The 23,855-nt window shown below is 38.5% G+C and overlaps 1 long non-coding RNA gene across 5 annotated transcripts in view; it reads right to left on the reverse strand.

The window, feature by feature from the left end:
- Window positions 1-2,390: 2,390 nt before the first annotated feature.
- The window catches only part of LOC104686454, an 82,913-nt gene continuing 61,448 nt past the window's right edge, over window positions 2,391-23,855 (reverse strand). For 2 of the 5 annotated variants that reach the window (XR_751352.4, XR_005601555.1), the window contains 5 exons: window positions 9,343-9,459; window positions 9,107-9,236; window positions 7,353-7,517; window positions 5,649-5,752; window positions 2,391-4,828 (listed from right to left, as the gene is read on the reverse strand). This is a non-coding gene — a long non-coding RNA (uncharacterized LOC104686454). Of the gene's footprint in view, window positions 4,829-5,648; window positions 5,753-7,340; window positions 7,518-9,106; window positions 9,237-9,342; window positions 9,460-23,855 lie in introns of all 5 variants that reach the window. The other 3 variants (XR_002044501.3, XR_002044498.3, XR_002044500.3) reach the window with 3 other exon arrangements.

Here is a 23,855-nt window from a genome sequence, read left to right on the forward strand (position 1 = left end):
ACTCTAATCCTTGGAGTATTTTTCTCCACTAGTCCTTTCTTGTTCTTAATAATAAATTTTAACCCTTTCCATCGTGCTTATTTCAATCTCATGTGTATAAGGAGACTGAAACATCTGAGGTCTGTTGCTTCTCACCACAGGCGAGACAACATTGCCAAAACACCCCTCCTGCTTGCTCAGTGCATTTCTGCTCATCACCTTGTGTCTCCTGCTGTGTGTTATAGTACCCCCTTCTCCTGCCTGGGGTGATTAATAGATGACTACTTTCTTCTTGGGTTTCAATTTATTTGGTTCCTCAGCGGTCAAATCCCTTCTTCATAGACCTGGAGAGCTGCTCCCAGTCACAGCTCTTCAAGAAATGCTCACCTTCACTCACATGCCATATTACCTTACCTAGCCTTTCATTTGATTTTCCTGGTCTTTATTCATTAGACCCATACTGCTGCATTTGAACTAAGGTGGCAGCAAAAAAAGGGACTGATTCATATCTTGCTCCCTTCTAATTTGCCAGAGTCTTCATACTTTCCGCCCTTTGCTCTTTATTTGGGGAGTTCTCTTTTCATGAAGACAGTTCTTATCAGCCAAATTCAAAAAAGCCCAGACATCTTCCTTACATAGCTGGCTTACTATTCACAACAATCCATCCTTGTATCTGAGATGTCATATAGTGTGGTTCTGATTACACTTGCACAGCTGTAAATATATTTTCTTAAATGGAGTTTTTTCTGATATGAACACATAATTTCATAGCACAGCTATTCGCTTTAGCTAAAATAGGGATTTATTATTGTTTTGTAAAAAGAAGATGCTTTCATTCTGACCTAGATAAGAATCTCTTTCTCTTCCCTTCTTAAGACAACTATGAAAATGAGATTGTAAATCTCCTATGGAGAAGAGACTTGGACAAATCAATAATTTATGTTATGATTTTGAGAGACTTTCACCTTGAGGAATTGCCAGCCCTCTCGTAATTCTGTAGATCTTGTTTGAAAATGTTTTCCATTACTAATCGGGAGAACCTTTTTTTTTCTTTTTATTTATACAAGGCTCCTTTGATTTTCAGTGTGTGACACTTCAGAATGAAAACGGTGTCGCATTAATTAAAAAACGAAGAAGAGAACTCTTACCTTCCTTCCCCCTCACTTAAAATCCAAGTAAAACGCTGGCAGGCAACACTCAGCATGTAGTGCTCTACTTCCAACCATGAACCCCTTTTATAGATTTCTGTCATTTTAGCTGCTTCTGGCTAAAATCACTGGTTATAACAGTGACTTGGAAAGAAAAATGAGCAGAGAGTTAAGAGCAAAATGGGGGGTAGGTACACATAGCAATTAAAAAACTTCTACAAATCTCAGGCAGAGAACATGACAGTCATATCATTCCTAAACAAGACCCTGGCAGTGACAGGTTTATGCTGAGCCCTTTGGGGGGAAAAAACATATGAGTTTATGTCCATGCACCTTTCTTTTAACCTCCACAGCTTACTAAAGAGCAGATTGCTACATCAACAGCTCACTTCACCAAATCTCCCATTGTTTGAAGAAATCTGCATCATGACTTGCAGCAGCTCATTCTAGCCACTGGCTTGCTTTGTCCTAGAGATTGGGTAATTAATTAATGGTCACCCATTCTTACCCATTGCACCATAAGTTCAAAGCACTCGCTGCTGAGGTCTGCCCACACGAAGTGCACACACAGGAGCTGCTGGAATGGCATAACCAACAGCAGGGCCGGGACCAGCCTCATGGGATAAGTTCCACATTTCTGCCTTGGCCACTGCAGGCAGCTGTGACACTTCTGAACCATGCCTGGAGACAGCAGATGACCTTCAGGCCTTGTGGAAGTTGTAGAACTTGAGCCTTACTGCTCTATGCCAAGTAAATTGACTCCCTTACCACTTTATATCAAACCAAATCTAAGACATGACAAAGGGCTAAGAAATCTGGAATAGGAATTAGGGAGGAAGAAAGAAATTAAGGGCGAGTTCTTTGAGCTAGGATTTTGAGTGTTAGCACTAACTTCCAACTCCAGTGGATTTAGACTTTGTTTAAAATGAAGCACCACTCTGCAAAATTTTTACAGTTTTCAGGGATGAGATTGCTTCCTTTGTGCAGATATTTGACTATCACTCCAAAATCTTTCTCATAATTCACTGCTATCACTGTGGGAAAAAAAATTCTGAGCTACATGATGTTGGAAATATTCATCTATTTTGGTTCACAATCTGAAAAATGTAAGTCCATATAGTATCGAAAGCAAAAACAAAAAAAAAACCCAAACAAGCCCATTTATTTTTCCCAAACCTTCCAAGTCTTGATGAAGTCTTTGTATTGTGATTTTACGTAACAGGACATCACATCTAAAACAAAATCCAGAAACACAACTTTTCTTCAAAACAGAAAGCATGGTTTTATTCAAAAAATCTCTTTTTCACACACTATTAAAACCACTGTAGGTAATGAGTGAACTGATAGGATGACAAAGTTTCTGGTCCCTGGACAATGTAAGATTATTCAACCCTTATCTCAAGATGGAAAATAATAACTGTTGGGTTTTAAATAACACCACAATTGGATCAAAACTCCCAGGGCACATCAAGTTACACAGGGAAAGGAAACCCTACAATCTTTAAAGATTCAGATGTATAGAATGGGAGCTGTATAGCTCAGAGTCCCTCCTAACTCCTAATCCCACTTATTTCCTCCCGACTTCCATGTTAGAACTTTCCTTTTTTCCTTACCTCCCCGCTCCTACAAAGCATCCCAGATATCCACGTACATACAGAGCATTTATGGCAACAACTCTGTGACTAAGACAAACTGATTAATGTGTAACATGATCTTAAAAAATGCATGTGAAATCTGCAAAAGCATCAGTTGATGAGTAATGAGTACTTTCATTTTGTCCCTTTTTTGCATTGAATGGTCAGTTTATCTAACAAAGAGCATCAGAATAAATCACTTGTATTCTGAAACCTAGATAATTCATCTCGCTAAACAAGAATTATTTGAAATTAAGCAAAGGACTGGAATTCTCCCACCATATGATGGCATGGGATGTACTGTTTAAATATCAGGGCATCCAGGACATTTTGATATGTCATCTGAGGCTATAAAAATGTAACATAAGAAGTAAGCTTCCATCTTAGCAGTCACCAACCAGAAACTTTTTAGGACTCTTCACTGACTTTAGAAGACTGGTGTAGAAATTATTCATTTTGATATCTGGAACTGAAATGTGACTATTTTACAAAATGTAAAACCAAAAAAAATGTGCCATCCTTTGTCATGCCTTTATTATTTCACCTACCTGCTCATTATCAGAAGAGTAATATTTAAAATCCTAAAGAATCCTTAAAGGGCTCAAAGCATCCTTTAAGAGTGAGAGAGATGGGCTTTTATTTGTGCAGTGGTGCATGATGAGTGTTCATATAGGCAACCATGGGTATATTAGAACTACTCATTCAGAAACCTCAGGCATTGGTGTCTTTGGATATTGTCTATGAAGTGCAACTTTAAAAAGAAAAACATGAAGGAACTATCTACAGTTCCAGTCAGCCTGGTAAGATGAACAATATCATGTAAGTTGGGTAGTTATCTCAAAACTTCAGCACTTGCAAACACTAGGTTTCGGAAACCACACTCAGAGTAAAATCTAACATAAATTGCATCTGCATGAAATTGTTCAAGTAATTTTGAACTGACACATTCCTAGTAATTCCCAGCCCAATGTTTTTTTGGAAACAATTAAACAAAACTTGTTTAAAAATAATCTGTTGATGCATTTTTTCCATCTCTTCCAACAAATATTTCCACTCCAGAAGTTTCACCGTGGTTTTTATAATGTATGCTTTTTTTTCACCTGGGTCATTTCTTACCTATGTGAAAGTTCTACTATCTCACTTTCTGCCTTCAACAGTCTGAAAACTTTCGAGAAATCATTAATATTAAGAAGAATGCCAAAGACAATAGTTTTCTCGTCTTTGTTTCTCTTTTCCTCTGGGCCACATAAGAATATTCAAGTCAGCAGAGACAGTGTTGCTCTTTTAAAAACCTGCTGATTTAATATTTAGTAGGTGATGGATTCCACCTCAACAATCAGACTCAGAAATAAAAATAGTCTGAATCCCACTCAGTGCCATCCACAAATCCATAGATAGAAACCCAAAGTATTGTACAGCACAACATTTCCTGCTCAGTAAGCTTGAGACAGGCTGCTGTGATTCCCTATATATACACATATATTCTGAGCTGATACCTGTCAAACCAGCCCCTGGTTAAGTGGCAAGCATAATATAGCTTCCTTTCCCTAGAGGTAACTGTCCTCATTACTGAAGCGAATGAACCCCTAGGTATATCTTTAAAATATTCATCATATGACAGCTGATATTTCAGCCATATTTGGCTGGAATGCTACTTTTTGGGGAACTTAGGACTCCGTAGTCAATTAACCTAATATTTTGGTCACCATCTAATATATCTTTTTAATCATAAATCATTAAACATTTATGTTAGTCTGTAACTTGTTATTCTCCTGTTCAGGACTGAGCAAGACATGCAGACCAGGGTATCTCTTACTGCAGCAATATCCAATAAAACATCTGGACAAGCAAAGCTGAAACTTTACACTTTTCCTCCACCGGAAAACACCAACTTCTCCAAGGTGAGTCACGTTATCCAGCACGGTTCTGTTTCCTTCACTCTTCTCAGAGTCAACACTTCAGGCTGTGCAAACCTCCCTCTGCCAGCAGGTCTCAGGAAGACCACGGGCAGGCAGGGGGAAATAACACAGGGGCCAGAATACTCCACCAGAAATCAGAACAGAGAAGCTATGTACAGAGAGAAAGAGACAAATAGAGCAGCAAGTTATGCACCCCAAACATTTCTATGTTCAAACACCAAACAAAGTTTCTCCATTCTTACTTCTTTCTTAAAACAAATACTATGTTTTCCCCTGCCTACTCTTCCCAGTTTTTTCCCTACCTGTTCTTAATTACACCCACAAACTTCTGTAGGTCCTATTCCACATGTCCTTCCACTGTATCTCCTGGCAGCACAAGTGCCTGCTCCCTCTTCACTTTAACCTTCCCCAAGCCTTCCCTGTCCTGTTCCATGCAAGGCACATAAGGCAGGCACACAAATGAGACGAGCCCCACCAATGCAGGGGGAGAGTGTCACCGACATGCAAGGCTGCACAGGAAGTTTACACAGCACTTGCTCAAACTCTGTAAGCCTTCCTGACACCAGCTCAGCATTCCAGCACACCAGCATCATTTTTAAGTGATTTCTCATGTGATTAGTGCTGTCTCTCCATTCCCACGTGCTACTCAGACATTGGTGGCAAAAAAAAATTCATTCTTACTCTCATAAGGATTTGTTTGTCAGCAGAATCCCTCTTTAGTTTTAGTCATTTGCTTTGTTTTAGCCTACTTATCTCATTATGCTGGTCTAATTAAAATCATTTGCTGACAAATATTGTCAGTAATGTAACAGTTGGGTAAATTAACACTGGCTTAACCTTAGCTTTGTTATCAGCTTAACTACACAGCACTGATTGATGAGCATTTTAAAGCAGGAATTCCTTTCTTCAGGTCAAACACAGAGAAGGCAAAGCTGGAGATTTGAATGTGATACATCAACAAGTCTTACCAGAAGAAAGTCAGATACAGTTGTGCAGAAGTCAAACCAAAATCACGGCTCCACAACTTCCCTTTCAAGCTTGGTCATAAAAACAAAGATGCATTTGGCCCAGCCTGTTAAAACAGCAGGAGCAGAGCTTAATATCTTGTTCTAAAATTACTTCTATGAGAGTATATCTTGTAGTCCAATTCTTATTTATTGTTTTGGCATAAATTGAGTATTTCTAGACAACAATTATTCCTACAGACAAAACTTAATTGCAATATTCATCACCATATATGTCTAAATGATAGGGATGCTGAAGTGTTTTACAAGCACATCCAATTTTAATGAAGTTCAAAAGAAGAAATGTTTATTTATGGATTAAAGTACACAAAGATCTGCTGCTCACACTTTCTGAAATACTGACAGCTTTTTTTTTTTTTTTTTAAGAGAGAAAGAGAATGCAAGGGAAGGAAGGCTTCCCATCTTGTACATAGCTGTGGTGAGTGGATCAATGTTCCCAGCAAACAGGCAGAGCTCCTGAGTCTTTTGACACTAGCTGAGATCAGATGATATACAAATGAAGTCTGAAGACAAAGTTGCCTCTAAGAGGTTGCATCTGGTAAAAGGGTGGAGATGTTGTGCTGATAACCCATTACAGCTGCAGGGGGATGTCTCAACATGTCTTGAGAAAGACTGCATATTTCTCTGTTTGGGGCTGAGGTTTGCTACTGTTCAAATTAAGTGACATCATTTTAACACTCCTAAAGAAGAAAAAAAGGTAGACTCCAAACCAGAACAACATCCTGTAGAAAAGTGTGTTCTATTTAGTAGGTTCTTATAAGAAAAAAAAGCATAACTGCGTATCTAAAATTAGCCCCTCTACTGAAGACCTAAATTGAAAACAACTTTAAGAGAAGATCTGAAGGTTTCAGAGCAACATATAAATGTAACAGAACTATGAAAAAAAAAAAATCAAATACAGAGAAAAATCCAGGTTTTGGATAAAAATTTCAGAACAGTCTTCCTCACTTCAGGAATTTGCAGCCACCACCTACTGAAGGAGAGCTGTTGCTGTTGGTCTTCAGAGTGATCTATTAGATGAGGGTGCACAGAAGTATTACCGGGGGAATACCAACCTCCCGGAGATACAGATTCAGCCTGCTTGGAATCAGATATTCGAAAAGAAACTAGAAAACTGTGGCTGTGCATAGACTTGACAGTGCTCCACTGGAACAACCAGAAACCAGGTTTGCACAGGCTCTAGGAAGTTAACTTGCACAAGAAATCCCAACTGTTTAAAAAAACATAATTCGGCTTGGGGAGCAGAGTAAGTGGGAAAAGGGAAATATAACAGACAGATAATCCTTATTGCTCTGACAACCACTGCTATCACTGACCCGCTGTCAAACCATCCAAAGCAAGAAAATATACAATCTGCTGCCATTATTACAGTCCAGTTCTCTATGGATTCAACCACAGGAAGACAGTAAGTCCAGAGTTAGGCCTCAGCTTACACTACATGGACTGAGAAAGAAAAAAAAAGACAATTTTTGCTAAGCCCGCTAACAACACGCTGCTGCTCCAACACTCTGCCTCAGGCCATGCAGCCTCAGCTGCACCATCTGCCCTGGAAAGACTCCAGGGAGGAAGAGGAGTTGAGAGTGTAACAAGTTGGGGATCCAGTGTAACCATGACTGTTCTGTGCTACAAGTTTACCTTAAACCTCACCTCCCCAGTTCCTGCTTCTTGTTCTCAGACACGTACTTTGTTAAATTGTTGGTTTTGATGTGTCTTCCTCTATCCGGACATCTTCATTACTTGTTGCTCTCTAAGAGCTGGTTTCATATGCCTTCCCAGTGTGTAACCTTCTCGCTGAATTCAAGGGACAGCATCCTGGGTAACAGCATAGTGAAATGCCACTTAAAATTGAGGCATTAGGCACCAGAAATAAAACACAAGTCGAGACTGTTTTTAAGAGCAATAAAACCCCCTCCAAGATCTTGTGACATCAGTTACCAGAAACAGAGATAAAATGCTTTTCCTATTTTCAGCAGCAACATTCCCATTGATTTTAACACTGCAGGATATGCCCCTGTGCACTGAAACAAATCACCTGTATATGAAGGCAGTCAGGAAGAAGTGGCCTCCAGCAAAGCAATTTCTTCTCTTTTGGTTCTGAGGAGTAAAAAGATCTGTCCCTTCAATCTGTATCTCAGTCAAGTCACCCAAAAAGAGATGTAATGTCCTGGATCACACTCTTTTGTTTCCCTTTCCTTGACACCTTACCATGCTTCCCATTTTGTTTATACATTTCCATTTAATTCCTGACATGCGAAAGTTACCAGCTTTATATGAGGCCATAATGCAAAGACTTGTGTGCTTTTTGAAGGTAGACAGTGTTAGCTAAGGAATGAAATCTAGTGGTCTCCTAGGGGGAAGAAGGCAGTATGAATCAGCTGCAGACTTAATGTGAAAACATTTTGGATAACGGATCAGGGAGCAGATTGGGGATGTTTGTGTGCAAATCTACAAATTCAGGTGGAGAATGTGACTATTGTGCTGGCAGTGCAACAAGACACACTCGCTTTGTAATGCTCATTCACTAGAGGGAAAAAATAAGAGTGACTGGTGAGCTGCCCTGCCTCAACCTGCACAGCAGAGGAGCTGTGGCTGTCCCCTTGTTACACACTGTACACCCTAACGCCCCTTCTACTGACATCAGAGGCAGCAATTCCCGTGAGGCATCTCCACATCAGGCCAGGAAAAGCTCCTGGCAGTGCAGAGACTGTTGTCCTAAAATCCCTCCATGCTCCCAAGCTATACTCATCTCCATCTGACAGGGATGGATCCTGAGGTCTGAGTGTACACCTGAAATATTTTGCTACTGTCTCCATGACATCAATGTCAAATCTTAAATTGCCTTGAGCAGAAGCAGGATAGGAACCTTGCACAGCATCACATGAGTTGCTGAATGACAAATGTACATTACCTGGAAACTGCCTTCAAAACTCATCTTAAAAAGAGACTTTGGAAAATTCTGACATTGTTTTCATCTTTACAGATGGATTTAAAAAGACACCTGAAAATAATTTAGAAAGCTGCCCATGTTTTTTACATAAATATACATTATTTTCTGCTTCTCAATACACAAATCCTGATTATTTCCACTGGTCTTACTGCTCTGCAAGCAAGAACTGCTTCTCTGCTGCTAGCTCATCACATCCCCAAGGTAAAGGCAGGACCTGTTCTTACATGTTGAAAACTAGCACAGAGCACAATTTAATGACCAGAAAAGTACATTACACAGGCAATTGCAAACATTTCAGTACTCAGGATTTTGAAGGGTGTTATTTCTATAGTACAGTTATGTGGAAAGTTTTCTGAAATATTCACATGTATATTTGAATCCATCCTTGTGGCCTGGATGTCCAGCAGATGCATTACAAAATGTGACTTGCAACTCTTTTATTATCAGTGCTTACCACTGCCAAATCCATGTCCTCTGACATATCTGGTAGAATCCCATCATCAGTTCAGGGAATATGAAGTAATACCCAGCAGACTAGAAAGGATACAGGTGTTCAAACACTGCAGGAGACAAAGTCAAATTTCCTAGGCCAGGGAAGAATGTAAGGAGACATGAAGGAGAAGGAATGAGCAAAATGTCCTCTTGCAGGAGATCCATGTGGGCGTGGGCACATCCCTGCCCTTCACTCACAGTCAGTTTGCAGACTGAAGCCACTGTTGCCTCCTTTCTGCTCCTGGAGAGGGATATGCAGCTTCACATGACGTCTGTCAATGAACATCAAACATGCCGTGAGGTTCAGAAAGGTAGCTGCAGGGGGGGAAAAAAAAAGAAGAAAGCAGCATAAAAATACTCTCTCAGAACAGAACAGGTCGGAAGAGCAGTCAGAGGATGCAGACCCAGCCATTCACTGGCAGTTCTTACCCAGTGGTATTTATCCCCTGAGGGCCCTTTGGCAGCTTCTGCTGAAGTGACCCATTTGTTGCAGCCCATATCCAGGGAGCATGACCTGGTGCCATCACACCAGCACCAGCTGAACACGATTTCAGATGTATCATAGAGCAGAAGAGTGAACCAAGCAGGGAGACCTAATTTTTATTGCTTAAAGGGAGAAGACATTAGGAGAATCTACCTGTAATGACTCTGTCCTCAGCATAAATGGAGGGGTTTACAAGGGCTTTGCTCTCCATAAACATATTTAGAGGGAGAAAGTTACCAGTTTGGCACATTTTGCCAACAGTGTGACCTATTCATATTCCACTGTATTTTTCACAGGTGCAATGGGGAAAAGGCAGACATCTGTCCATGTGAACAAAGACAGTAAGACAGAGATGTCCTGTGACACCACAAGGTACTCCTCAGAAAAACCTATTAGGAGTTTCAGAGGCTGTAAGGAGGAGGAGACCCCCTGCTCACAGCATGCTTGCTTTCCTCTCCTGTGATCATACCAGAACACTGCAGACTGTGTCTATGGCTTTCCATGCATGGAAAAAACAATGCCAAGAACTCTTTTAAGATAACAGTCTCACCAAGTGCAGTCAAGAGCTTAATGAAGGCAGCTTTCACAAATAAAGTGAAGAGCTCTGGACACAATCCAGAAGAGGATGTTGGGAAGCAAATTACTGCACTGACAATAAATTGGGTTTCTATGTCCAAATTTTAAAGTAACTAATTGTATTTTGTGGTTATTTCCCTCTGTAACAGCCAAGAAACATGAAGGGACTCTGCACAGAAAATTATAATAGTTGCTTTACAAAGTGTATCTGAAACTCCCATTTCTCACATTTCCATCCTTATGATTGAGATTCACAGTCCCAAATCCTTCCATTAAATTATTAACCAAAAAATTATGCTATTGCAATTAGTACAAGCAGTACAACAAAGTCCGTGCAAGTTTAGATGCAATTTAAAAAGTACATTTATTAGTATGTACCAGATGCTTTTTAACTTATCTAATCATCTTAAATAAACAGCATTGGTCAACTACCTATATTTAAAAGCAGTACTGCCCATGACACAAATGGTGGTATCCAGATTATGACAGGCACTGAAATCTGTGAACCAGGTTTCCAGGTTTCTGCAGGTGGAGATCAACACGGCAAGCCAGACACAGCAAAAATCTGCACAGAACACAACCACAGGATGAGGGCAGGTTGGACGGGGCTTTGAGCAACTTGGGGTAGAGGAATATGTCCCTGCCCATGCAGGGAGGGTGGAACTAGATATTCTTTAACATCCCTTGCCACCCAAAATGCTCTATGATTCTATGATTCTATCAGTATCCTTTCGTTTCCTTAGCTGACCTTTTACATCTGTCTATTCCTTTAGGATCTATTGCTTTTAAGGACCACTTTTATTCTACTTTAGGGAAAAACTATTCTTTTCCCTAATGAGAATAATCTGTTGCTACCACTAGTCACCTTTTTAAGAGATGCCTATTCAAAGGCATGATCCAGAGACTCACATTAATCGCATGAAAAAATAGTAATCTCTGGCATACTGCAAATGCACTGAATGCTTGACATTTTTATGATTATGCTAATGTTGTGACATTTGATGTGCTTGTTTTTGAAAAAACATCATGCAATTAAGTTCTCTGAAAGAAAACCAGAAAGAAACAGATCAATCACTGAGAAGGCAGAAAGAATGAAAACTGCTTCTATCATCTTTAGAAACAAATGCCTGCTAGTTGATGGCAAACATTTGAACTAGATATTTCAGATTTTTCAGTTTTACTCTGAAAGTAAAGAGCACTGATAGGGTGACTTTCAATTTTTAGCACAAACAGTGGCTTCACTTTCACCTCTTCTCTCTACCTTTGAAGTATAATGGCATTTGTCATAAAATGACTCTTTCCATCACTGAAAGAATTACAACTCTTAGAAAACTATTACTTCCCCTTAGTCAATTCCAAAATATGCATAACCCAGTTAGGTCATGGAACCTTGCTTTTAACTTCATCCCCTTTTAAAACATGTTGTCTGCCTCAGTTATATCCCAAATTAAAGTAGGAGAGAGATAAGATTTATAAATGCTAATATAAATAATTTCATAATTCCTCTCCCCCACCTACAGATCCGAAAATAAACAGGAAGAACCAGAGAACTAAAAGATGCTCTACTGAAACAGCAGAGTGTTTGATGGCAGGAAGGCTACATGGATCCGAGCTGTGGAGTCAAGAAGAAATACAGAAGAGAAGCAGACACTGGAGGAGAACCACAGGGGGATCCAACTGCTTATTTTTGGTAAAAAGCTACAGAAGACATAAGAAATGGCTAAAGGTTAACTATAGCAATGCTAAGAAGCAAAATCCATCTCCTGAGCCAGATCCTTGGAAGCAGTTGCTCACTGAAAACCTGAAGTTTGCCGGTTTGGCAAGTAGAAGTAAGCAAGTAGATGGACATACTAGAGAAAGTCCACTGGAGGGCCAAGCAAACTTTTGAAGCAAATTAAAAGCACATTCATAACCTCAGGGACTGTATATATTTTAATCTCTTGTTAAAGACAAGTGTTAGTCAGATTGAGTTTAAAAAGAAATCTAACTTGATGGAGATTTAGTACTGATGAAATCAAGAATCACCTTAATTCCAAGAAATTCAATTCCTTATATAATACATAATCAAGGCAATATTAGCAAGCTTAGGAAACTGCAAAAAGAGACTACATAAAGGTGTTTGTTCAAAAAAATTGAACGCATGGTTAATTATTGGCAAATCCTGAGTTAAACTCTGAAAAGGAAATTATAAAGAGGACTAAGCTAGAAAACTATAGGAGCAGTTTCAGCTGTTTTTCCTGAGACAGTGCAAGATAACAAATTTAAGTTAAAGAATTGGTCTGAAATTCAAGGGAAAAAATAAAAAGGGTATTCAAAATCAAGAGGAATGAACCAGCAAAACACAAGGCCTAAGAAAATTATCTTCAGCACACTCAGAGACTCTCACACCTTTTCTGTTCCTCATAAAATGTGTACACCTGAACTTTACTGATGTTCTCAGAATTTGGCTTTTTCCAGATGCATGCACATTAATAATGTAGAGCCACTTGACCTACAGAAAGATCTCCTTATATGATTGACATGGCAACAGATGCAGCATTTCTCTAACAGAAGTGACAATTAGTGGGTCCCCCTTTTGCCACCCCTCCAGTATGACATTAACCTTTCCTGAGTTACTTTCCTACAGTGTAAAAGTAAACCCAAAGCTTCCCAGATCAAACACCCTTCTCTTGGGATGTTTTATCTTGGAGACACCTCAATATCCCAAGTGTTTCTGTCCTTGGTCATAGTCTCCAACAGACACTTTCTGCTTCTGCTGGCTGCAAAGTCTTTGAGAAAGCTGGCCCACTGGCTAGTGGTGGTCAGAAGGGAAACAAAATCTGGAGGGAGGGAGTGTTTCTTCCGACTGAACTAAGTGCCTTAGGCAGGTCTATGCCAACATGTGAGCCCAACTACAAAAACACTGCTCACCTGCAGGTATGCACTTAGCAGAAATATACCCCAAAATCTTAAGCTTTTAAGGATGGCAATTAGCTTTTCAGTTCAGACCAGTGTCTCAGCTACATGACCTGTAAAGACCAAGACTAAACCAGACTAAACATATTACAGCCTATTTTATCTAGCTGGGACCAAACTGTCAGTGGTTTGGGTAGATTTCATCTTATTTAATCCCCTGGAGTATAGATGTCTATATCTGAACTAGTTAATCTGTGTGTTTTGGGGTTTTATTGAGTTAATGAAGAAAAACAAGCATTTAAAGGTGATTTATCTGACCTATTTTTGCTGCTCTACACTACAATGAGATCAATCACAACTTAAATTTTGTTAAGTCAAATGACTCAGTCTCTGTCTGACTTGATAAATAGAACATAATTATTGGCTTAGAAATTTTGAACACAATGCAATCTTCTGCTGACAATGGAGACAAGACACTGCAGGCTACTAGACTCAGTACACCTAAATTGTTCTTCTCCTAGCACTCCACATATACCCTACGATGAAGCTACTTTGTTTTCCACCAGTAAAGAGGACCTTTGGCTTTTTCCATATTAGCTTCCTCGTCTGTTTTTTTTGTAATGCAGAGAAGTAAAATGATATTTTGCTTAAATATTTTCTTCAACCTTTGAGAATCCAAATCAGAAATGGAAGTGTGCCTAAGGCATTCACTCTTGAATATCTGGATGTTACAGGTTCTACTAGGTACAAAAAAAATGGCACATCTGAATCTTGAATTCATTTTCCTAGCCAAGAACTACTAGCAGAAATAAACAGGATCTAACACAGTAGAATATCAGCCTTTAGACCCACCATAAACTGATGTGTTTTTTTAAACCCAAACCTGACTAAATAGGGTGTTTTAAACCCATGCTCATTATAATTAAATGTAATTACAATATCCACAGCTTTAAATTAAGGTTCAATCAGAATTAAAACAGCTTCTGCTAAATTAAATTATTTTAAAGTATAAGTTGAACTAAATAAGAAAAGCATGTAAAAATACCAAAAAAGCCCAAGCTCACAGATATACGTCTTTTCTTTATCAAATGGTATTGTGAAATTGTGAAAATTAATTAATGAAGTAGCCATAATTGTAACAGTAAAGTCAAAGAAGTAAAATTTAAAATAAGACCAATACTTTCCAAACTCTCCAAGATTTTGGTTACTTTTGCATTGCCAGTTCCCTCATTTCAAAGTGCTGAATTCACAACCATGAAAAGTAACGACAGCTGGGGTTACCTAGCATCTCTGAATACCAGATCCAGAGCACCACACCTCCAAATTTAGAAACTCCTTTTGACAATATTTGCCAACACAGTTTCCTGCTATAATATGCAACTCCTTAAACTACTCACAAGTCATTTCTTAGACCAAAGAGATCAAACCTCAGTTCCACCAAACACTGAGGGAGTCCTGACACTGATTGCAATGAGTGCAATTCCTTTTTCTGCAAAAAGAAGTGGAGGGGGTGTATATGAAGTTATTTGTTGGATTTCTTATAAGGAGCCTTCCTTACCTTTGAGTCATTCTATAGTAAATACCATATCATTGCTCAATTGTATGGAAATGGTGATTAGTGGTTCTGCAAATGTTTTGTTTAGGATTTGCATTTTCTCATCAAAGGGTAATTCTCTGCCTTCATATGCTGTCAGCCTCTTTCAGATGAGACAGCTCAGCACAGAGATGCTCAAATATATCAGGAAGAGAAGGAAACATATTAAACCACAAAAAAATGTACAAGCTAAACACAGAGACTCTGAGTTCAACCACAAGGGCTTGGAAATCAAGGGAGTTGTGGCAAAATATTTTGGGTTGCCCTAAAATTTAAGCTACTTGCTTTAAAGAGAAATTTCAGAGACTAAGGCAGAATGAAAAGCAGCAGGGAATTTTAGCTTCTGCTCCCAATTTCTGACTTCAAAATCTTTTTACTTTATTTTACAAGTGAAACTTTGGGGGTTCTGTGTAGTTTAAACAGCTGTCCAAAACATGTGCTGTAGACCCTCAGCCATGAGGAAGCAGTTGATAATGGGGAAGGGATAATAGTGTGGAGCCACCATCCATTTCAGAGATATCCTAAGATATCCCTGGGTTTTGATAGGTCTCTCCCACCATACTGGTGTGGTCAAGGAGCTCCAAGCTCATTTGCATTGTGATGATAATGCTGAACAGAATTTTCTGTACCCAAAACCAAAAGACAGTTCTTTGGGTTGCACTGATTTTGTTAAGAGGGATTTCACACGCATTTACTGCTGGCTGTCACCATAATGCTACGATAAGAAATATCTACTTATAATGCTTTTTACCCTTACTGCAACAAAACAAAATGCTACTTTTCCTTCAGCATGTCCAAAACTGTAAACCTGCAACAACTCATCACATCCTTTGTATACACATTTAATCAAACTACTTCAAATATGTATTGTGTAGCCAGTATGATCATAACAACAGTTTGAAATTAATGGACCTTAACTGCCTTTAATTCTAATTTCACACCACTGCCAGTGTGAAATAGCCCTACAATTGAAGAAGCAGGTGTCCATACAGAATAGAAAGAGGGCTGAGCCACAGACTGTGGATATGGGACACTTCTGATTTGAAAAAATCCATGCAGAGCCCATTGCTTACTTAGGCATGCAGTACAGTAACATAAACAGTATACATCTGACAAATGTTGGTCTGTCTTTGTAGAAGTCAAGGCTTCAGTTTTGTGATTTACAATGTATAAAAAACTTTGATGAATCTAACAATTAAACTAGATTATTGATTGTTTTTTTCTATAAAAGGATTTTCTTGACCGCTGTCTCTAGATGTTGGCATCCTATACACAAAATATAATATAAGCAATCATTGTGTTTCTTACAATGTTCTTTAAAGATAGAGGACAAGTTTACAGAATGCTGAATTTTCTAGTACCAGATCTAAGTCTGAGAACACCAGAAAGAGCATCATTTGGAACTAAATGGAATGTAAATTTACAGTTTTAGGATACCTGTCCATTAGGCGTGAGGTAAACTCATTCCACTACACAAATCTGAAGTAATAACATCCTTAGCCAGACTAAAACTAGCAGCCCCACATGGCATATTCTTCTTTGTAAGGTTTTCATTTCTACTCAAGACTTGGGCATCCATTTTATTTCACATGATCAATAATGGCTGCTCAAACAACATAGTCTACTGATACAGCCTTCATTCGGTCTGTCACTGGATTCACTGCCCATGAAAGTCTGGAAAACAAATACAAGCACTCATTCAGAACCACAGAATGGTTGAGGTTGGAAGGAACATCTTGAGGTCATCCAGTCTAACCCCACTGCTCAAGCAGGGTCACCTATAGAGAGTTGCCCAGGCCCATGACTAGATAGTTTTTTCATATCTTCGGGGAGGGAGACTCCACATGTTCTCTGAGCATCCTGTGCCAGTACTCAGCCACCTGCAAAGTGAAAAAGTGTTTCCTCATGTTCAAAAGGAAACTCCTGCTTCAGGAGCCCATTGTTTCTTGTCTTGTTATTGGGCACCACTGAAAAGAGGCTGGCACCCTCTTTGCACCTTTCCTTTATATATTTAGCAATATGGATAAGAGCCTCTTTGAACCTTTTATTCCCTAGACTAAACAGTTCCAGCTCCATTCAGCCTTTTCTCACAGGAGAGATGCTCAAGTCCCTTATTAACCTTCAGTGGACTCTCTCTGGTATGTCCATGTGTCTCTTCACACTAAATCAACAAGTTATGGCTTGGGAGGCCACAACTGGACACAGCAATCTAGAGTGACCTTGTCAGTACTTCAGAAGTTGGAAGGATCTCCTCCCTTGACCAGCTGAAAACACTTCTCCTAATACAGCCCAGGATACATTTAGCCTTTGCTGCAAGGGCACACCCATAGCTCATGACAACTTAGCATCCATTAGGACACCGGGTTGTTTTCTGTAGTTTCTTTCCAGCTAGTTAGCCCCCAGCCTATGCTGGTGCATGGGGTTGTTTGCCTGCAGGTGCAGGGCCTGTCACTGCTCCTTGTCCACCTCTGTAAAGTTCTTGTCAGCAGTCAAGTCAGGTCATTTCTCCAGCCTATCCAGCTCCCTGCGGATGGCAGCACCACCCTTTGATGTATCAGAAGATAATCTTGTGCCTGAAGTGTAAAACTTGGGACTGCTTCCCCATCATTTTTTCCAGCATCTACAACTACAAAGCCTCTTCAGGTGAGTTACCAGACCTTTCCTTCTTGGGGCAAGGGATTCCCAGGTTCACCAGGTACACCTGCTAAGTTCTGTGCTGACTCCAACAGCACAAGGGACAGCTGGAGTTTACAGATAACCTTTTTATTAGGCAAATTACATTCCTCATTAGAATGACATAGTTAAAGCACTGAAGTAAAAAAGGATTGTGCCTCACACTGACATGTTGACAGCAATTTCTCTTCTATCAAAACAAGCATCATAAAGACAGATTCTTTCTCATAAGTACCAGCAATTTTTGAAGAGAAAACAAAAAGCAATATTTGAACAAGGGGAAAAAGGTAGATTTATGAGAAAAACAAGGAGCTTTTTCCTATGGAAAAAGACTAGTGTCACAAGGTTCAAATATTTTAAAATATTAAATTTGTTGCCAGATTGAAATTTTCTATAAAAATATTATTCCAGGGAATTGATTAAACCCCTTGCCAAATGGTAACATATACATAAAAAAGGGAAATCTTTGATTTTTGCTAACAAACAAACAAAAAGAAAGTTGCTTAATACCCCTCTGAGGCTTACTCCACCTCTTCTTTATAGCTTTTCATTAAATTCCATTAACTCATGATCAAATCTTGAGTTATATTTAAGTTTATTGAATTCAAGAATGATTCCAACAGCACCAGACTAATGAGAGGATCAGGCCCTAAGAGTTGCTTGTATAAATATTGTCATGCCTCTATATAGCAACTTTTTCTTCAGTTTTTAACATTATTACATTTAAGTAGGAGGGCTCTTGCAGGCTGCATATTCCTCACTCATCACTTCCACTTTGCAAAACATGTGTTTAATAGGGCTGTGATCAAAATCAATTTTACAAGTTTGCCTGGGTATGGTAAGCAAAGAGCTTTTGGACTACAGTGGAGCGAATGACTACAATACATCAGTCTGCAAATGGGGCTCCAAAAGTGGAAAGACAGCCAAATACTCAAAGGACCATCAAAATTAACAGTGCCCCAAAGAGAAGCTTTTATGATCTCTAGAGGAGACACTGTATTAAGGCAAATTGAATTAATCCCAAATTTATTTAACAAGGCTGGAGTGATATGATTCTTTTACTGTTTAATTCACAGCTATTAATCATTAAACACATTTTAGACAACCATCAGATATTCATTTTACATGCAATAACATTTTTATTGAAGTTAACATAATAGTACATCTTAAGAATTCTTTTGAAAATGTTCCCTTAGGAAAAAAAATTATCTGCAAAGTAAAGACACAAATTGTATGCCTCATGAGTTAGCCAATTTTGTAAATAGGTGAACATATATCATTATGACACTATTCTAATGCCACACATATCCTCTGCTTTAATATGCATAGTAAATTATTTGCCCGGGTTTATTTTATGAATATCGCTGATTTACTCATCCTGGACAGGTCAAAAGAGAAACTACAGAGATTGTAAGCTACTGTTTTACAGCTATCATTTTCTTTTCTGTTTTGAGAAAGAATTTTTCAGACTGGATTTTCTGCTCCCCTAAGATCCTCTTTGACTTCAAAGAAACTCCTCCCAGAAAAATTACTTTGGCCCTAACCCTGAAAGCTGATCTGTATCAATAGACATCCACAATATCCCACTGAACTCAGTGGAGCTCAATATGAAGATATGTGAAGGTTTTGTTGATTTAGTGTTAAGAGAAAAGTCACAGGTTTCCAAGGTAAGGCCTGTACTTCCATGTACAGTGATTAACTGGCTCATGTTTAGCTGCAAGTCACACCAGCCTACTTTCCTAATGAAATGTAGCAGGAATTCAATAAGAATAATAAAATTGTTTCAAATTCTCAAAGTTTCTTTTCTGTCCTGAAAATATATTCATTTCAGTGACTTTCTGACAATTTTGCTTATAAAAAGATTTCAAAATTACTTTATGGAAGTAGATTTTTTTGTAAGCCCTTTTTCTCTAAATCACCCAATTCTGTTACACAAAAAGGAATAGCCCCACTTTGTAGTTTGAGTAAAAATTTGTGTTCTTCTAGTAATAAACTCATTGATCAGAACAGTGAAGATTAATTGCATGTCACTGTCCTGAGATGATTCTTCACAAAATTCTACCCAAGTTTGAAAGTCTCCTTTGGCAGAAATTTAATAAACCTATAGCCACAAAAAAACCTCAATTTTTTCAAAGACTTTAACAAGCTGCTTGTAATTTTTTTCTGGTTTATTGAAGGAAAGGGAGTCAAGAGGAAAATTCCAATAAAACTGTATGTAAGCCAAAGGTTTGTTTATGTTTGTATGGATTAGCATTCACACGTTTCCTGTTACTAGACTTCCTATTAGCAATGTTTAACTTTAACCACATATCCTGGGTTAAGGAATAGCTCCTGAAATCAATTTCCTGATTAGGCTAAGAAAGGTCAAAGAGTAATTTTGAAGCCACATGATTAAGCTACCAGCATCTACTGCATAGCCTTGTTTTAGCATATAAAGTTACTGCAAATATTAGCTAAAGGAGGTGGCACACTCTTGTGAGTACACAAAACTGTAGAGGAAAAATAATCCCAGAGTCTTATTCACTCAAAGTGAAATTTACTCTCTCCACATGCACACATAGAATACACATCAGTGGAGACATCTCTCAGTTATGGTGAGGCCAACCTGGCAACCTCTTAACATGTTCATAATTTTAAACATGGCTGTGTGACCACTGCCAGAGCTCAACTTCCAGCCAAGAAACTTCCTGCTGTACATCCCATCACAGACTTCCTTCATACACTTGCTACAGACCTTAAAGAAGAAACAAGGTTTATGGTAATATAAGAATCCACAAACTTATATTTATCATATTCTGGAGCAAAAAGCACAGTGATTTCTGCTTCCTTAGGAAAAAAAAAAACATCCAACAGATGGATGATGAATTTGCAAACAACTCTGCAGCAGATACTGCTGTGGTACCAAATCAGCAGAAAGTAATGCATCAGTATTTTTTCTGTTTAAATACAAATGTGAACAATCTTCTGCCCAAACACCTCAGATAAGAAATATCTGAAAAAGTTTGTGAAGCTTCCTCCTGGAGGGATTCTTGTTGCCAGCAGTAAAATTGATTCTTTTTTAATAGGGGCATGAGTAATGACAGCCTATTGACACATCTCAATAGCAATGAGGAACTCTAGAGTTAAAGTTGGTTGTCTGGATTCATTCTCACTGCAGAGCATTGCCCTTTTCTGCTGAGTTCTCATCTACAAATTTTTTCACTCTTATTCAGTTTTGGTAACTTGATAGAATAGAAGATGACAGTCAAATGAATGAAATCCCATGTTCTGACATCATCATTTTCTTTTAGATCTGTGAGACAGGCAATGGGATTTAGTGAGCAACATTGGATTTAGTGAAGATAGTGTTGGTATTTAGTTATCTCATTACAACTACAGGAGATTTAATAGAGGGCTCACAAGTAATTAAGCAACTTGGATTGCAAGTCATAGTTTTAAAAATAAGACTTGGCTTGACCCAAGGCCTACCATTGCTAATACAAATCACTACTCTGTTGGGCATTCCTCTCTGTCTAACACTATCATTTATGTTTATGTCAGTATGGCAGCATTTTACACTAGTTTTGCACAGGGAAGGCCTCTGGATAAGATGCAAGATAGTGGAGACAATCAGTCATCAGTCTTTACTCAGGATTTCCTGACTGCATGTGAACAATAACAAAATCTACCTCTTTTTCTTTTGTAAAAACTAATGCATTTCAATATATATATATAAATAGAGAACATCTGTTTCTTACACTCAAATCTAGTTAAATTCCAGTCACAAGAAACTGGCTCAATTTTTACATTTAGGCTGTTTGCAAGACATAATTTTTATTAACCCTTCATAGTAATTTAGCCTTCACTGCTCATACACAAAACAAATACAAGTGAATGCACATGAGCATTTGTGGACTTCATTCATTTGTGGACTTAACATTTAGAATTAACTTTTCCAGCCACGTGACCGGTTCTACCAGCCAGACAATACAACTTTTGTTCTCTAACTGGATTTCTTAAACTTTGTAAGAAACAGCATAGCACTTGAAAAACATGTTCCAGCATCCTATAAAAACAATGAAGATTACCTGAGAAATAACAACTTTGAACAGAAATAACAATCTAATGACTTTTGTTATATTTAAAGAAATCTTCTCTTTCTTTTTTCTTTTTTTTTTTTTTTCTCCAGAGGGATACTTCTGCCTGGCTAAAGGTATCCTTTTCAGATTTTAAAATACTCTCTTTCTTTCCTAACATGCAGTGAGCAGGGGAGAAGGATTTCTCTTGTCACATTCAAACCAACTCATCACTACAAAAGCAGCTTTCCTGTCTGCCCAGGAGCTGCCGCGTTGCTGACCTCTCCTCCTTTTTCTCCACATGTCCCCTGACTTACTTTGGGCTTTTTCTGGTCAGCAGCTTTGACATTTTACCAGCTGATTTTGGTTATCTGAAAACATAAAATTCTAGGACCGTTTACATTTTAAATTGTAAACTCTTTTGTAGAACATGTGCTGACCTTTCAGCAGCTCATGCTCCTCTGATGTAAATCCTCCTGTCTCAATACCTACATTGCAGGTACAGATTCCCTGTATTCTCCAGTTGAAATACAGCAAGGTCTATTGTGATACATGAAGGGACGAGACCCACCAGCAAGAAAATCTAAGGTTTTATTCAGAAGCGTCAGTGTATATATATATATATAGATAGATAGATATAGATATAGATATATAAAATTCTACTCCTAAGAGCTTTTTTTTGGTTACAACACACAGGCTTAATCACAGTTCCACAATAAATCAGCCCTCTTGACATCTTCTATTGTTCTCTTCAAAGCCACAGCTAGCAGAGTGCGAAGTGTGTACTTTTCCAAGTTTCTTCATGGAATAGAGGAGATGGTGTGCTGTTCTGTGTTGATGTCAGCACTCGTTCATTCAGTTCTGTCTCAGGTACACACTGTCCAGGGATGCTGCTGCTGCTGTCGGCACTGCTGCTGTTGCTTTCTGTTTAACTCTTTCCTTACACCAACACCTGTTACCCCAACAGTCTATGGCCAAGGAATCTCACTTTCTACAGTGCGTTTTCCCTATTCTTTTTCTTATTATTGGGAGTGTTTGTGCTGTGGCACCTGGAAAAATCACTGCGTTTTCAGTCTTTTGTTTCCTTACTGCTTATAATACCTGCATACAGGTACAGAATTACTGCATAAATCACCTTGATAAAAACACAGTTTTTGGCAGCCAAACTCATTGATGTTCTGTGCCATGTGTCTAGTGGTTGTGTAAGTATTCTACTAGTTCTGAACCTGCAACCCAATAAATGAACATAACTATTTTGATGGTAACATTTCTGTTTTAGGGGTTTTTTTCTGCCTTTTTGGTAACGGAGCGTTGAATAACACAAGTTCAGTCATATAGAAATATTTCACACCTCTCAACTCTATTTCTTTGTAATCCCAGACAAATGGCCACTGCTCATGAATGGTGGGACTCTCCACCTCATGGGCAGTGAGGTAGATTATCTGTTTCTCTCTGGTGAGAAGAAATACTGCACACTTTCAGCATTGATGGAAAAAGTGTCAGTGCCCTTGTTTTAAATGACAGTAGAGCAACTAAAGTATAGAATCAGATCCTGGGAGATTTGGGTAATATATTCTCCTGAGATAAAAGGTGTTCATCCCCTATTTTCAAAGAAAGTGCCCTAACCACTAAATTAAAGCTTGATCAAAGTACCCTAGTATGGCTCTGCACTGCGTCACAGAGGAATACATGAACATCCACTGGATTCATCTAGAACCTGAGTCTGACTTTATTTTCCTATTGGAAATGAAGGGAGAAATCTGGCCTGTGGTTAGATATCACTATTCAAGATTTCTTAGAATATACAGCAACTATACTCCTCCTTAATTGCTGTCTACTTCTGTCAAGATAATACCACAGTAACTCCAATGAAGTTACGGCACTTACAGTAGTACAGCTGATAGCAAAACTTGGTTCGATATCCTCAAACATAAATGGATATTTTATCTGTTTAGTGCATGCTGTCTCTTTTATTGAAACTGAAACAGTGAGACAAAAGTCATCCTGAAGAGACCAAAAGAAACTTAAACATGTATTTTTTTCTAAGCATATGAATATTTTATGGTTTATGGTTTCCATAGTGCTTATTTACTTTGTTTGTTCAACATTCTGAATTGTCAGAATAGGCATTAGACAGAGCAACAACAGAAAAATGGAAAATAAGTCAGTAACAAATGGAGTTCTTACATTTTTCTTTGGGACGCAGACATGAGGATGTACACACTATCAACGCTTTGCAAATAACATACTAATCATTCACGTGTCCCAAACTTAAACCAGGACTTTAACACTCCCAGAAAGTATTTAATACACTTCTAAATAATTCTAAAATTATTCTGGTCACATTTAAATGTAGAAAAGCCTCAATAAAAATAATCATAGAAGAAGAAGACAAACCAGGTATATTTTGAAAGGAAACAGTGTGTATTCCGTA

This window comes from Corvus cornix, chromosome 2 (genome assembly GCF_000738735.6).
Source record: "Corvus cornix cornix isolate S_Up_H32 chromosome 2, ASM73873v5, whole genome shotgun sequence".
Lineage (NCBI taxonomy): Eukaryota > Metazoa > Chordata > Aves > Passeriformes > Corvidae > Corvus > Corvus cornix.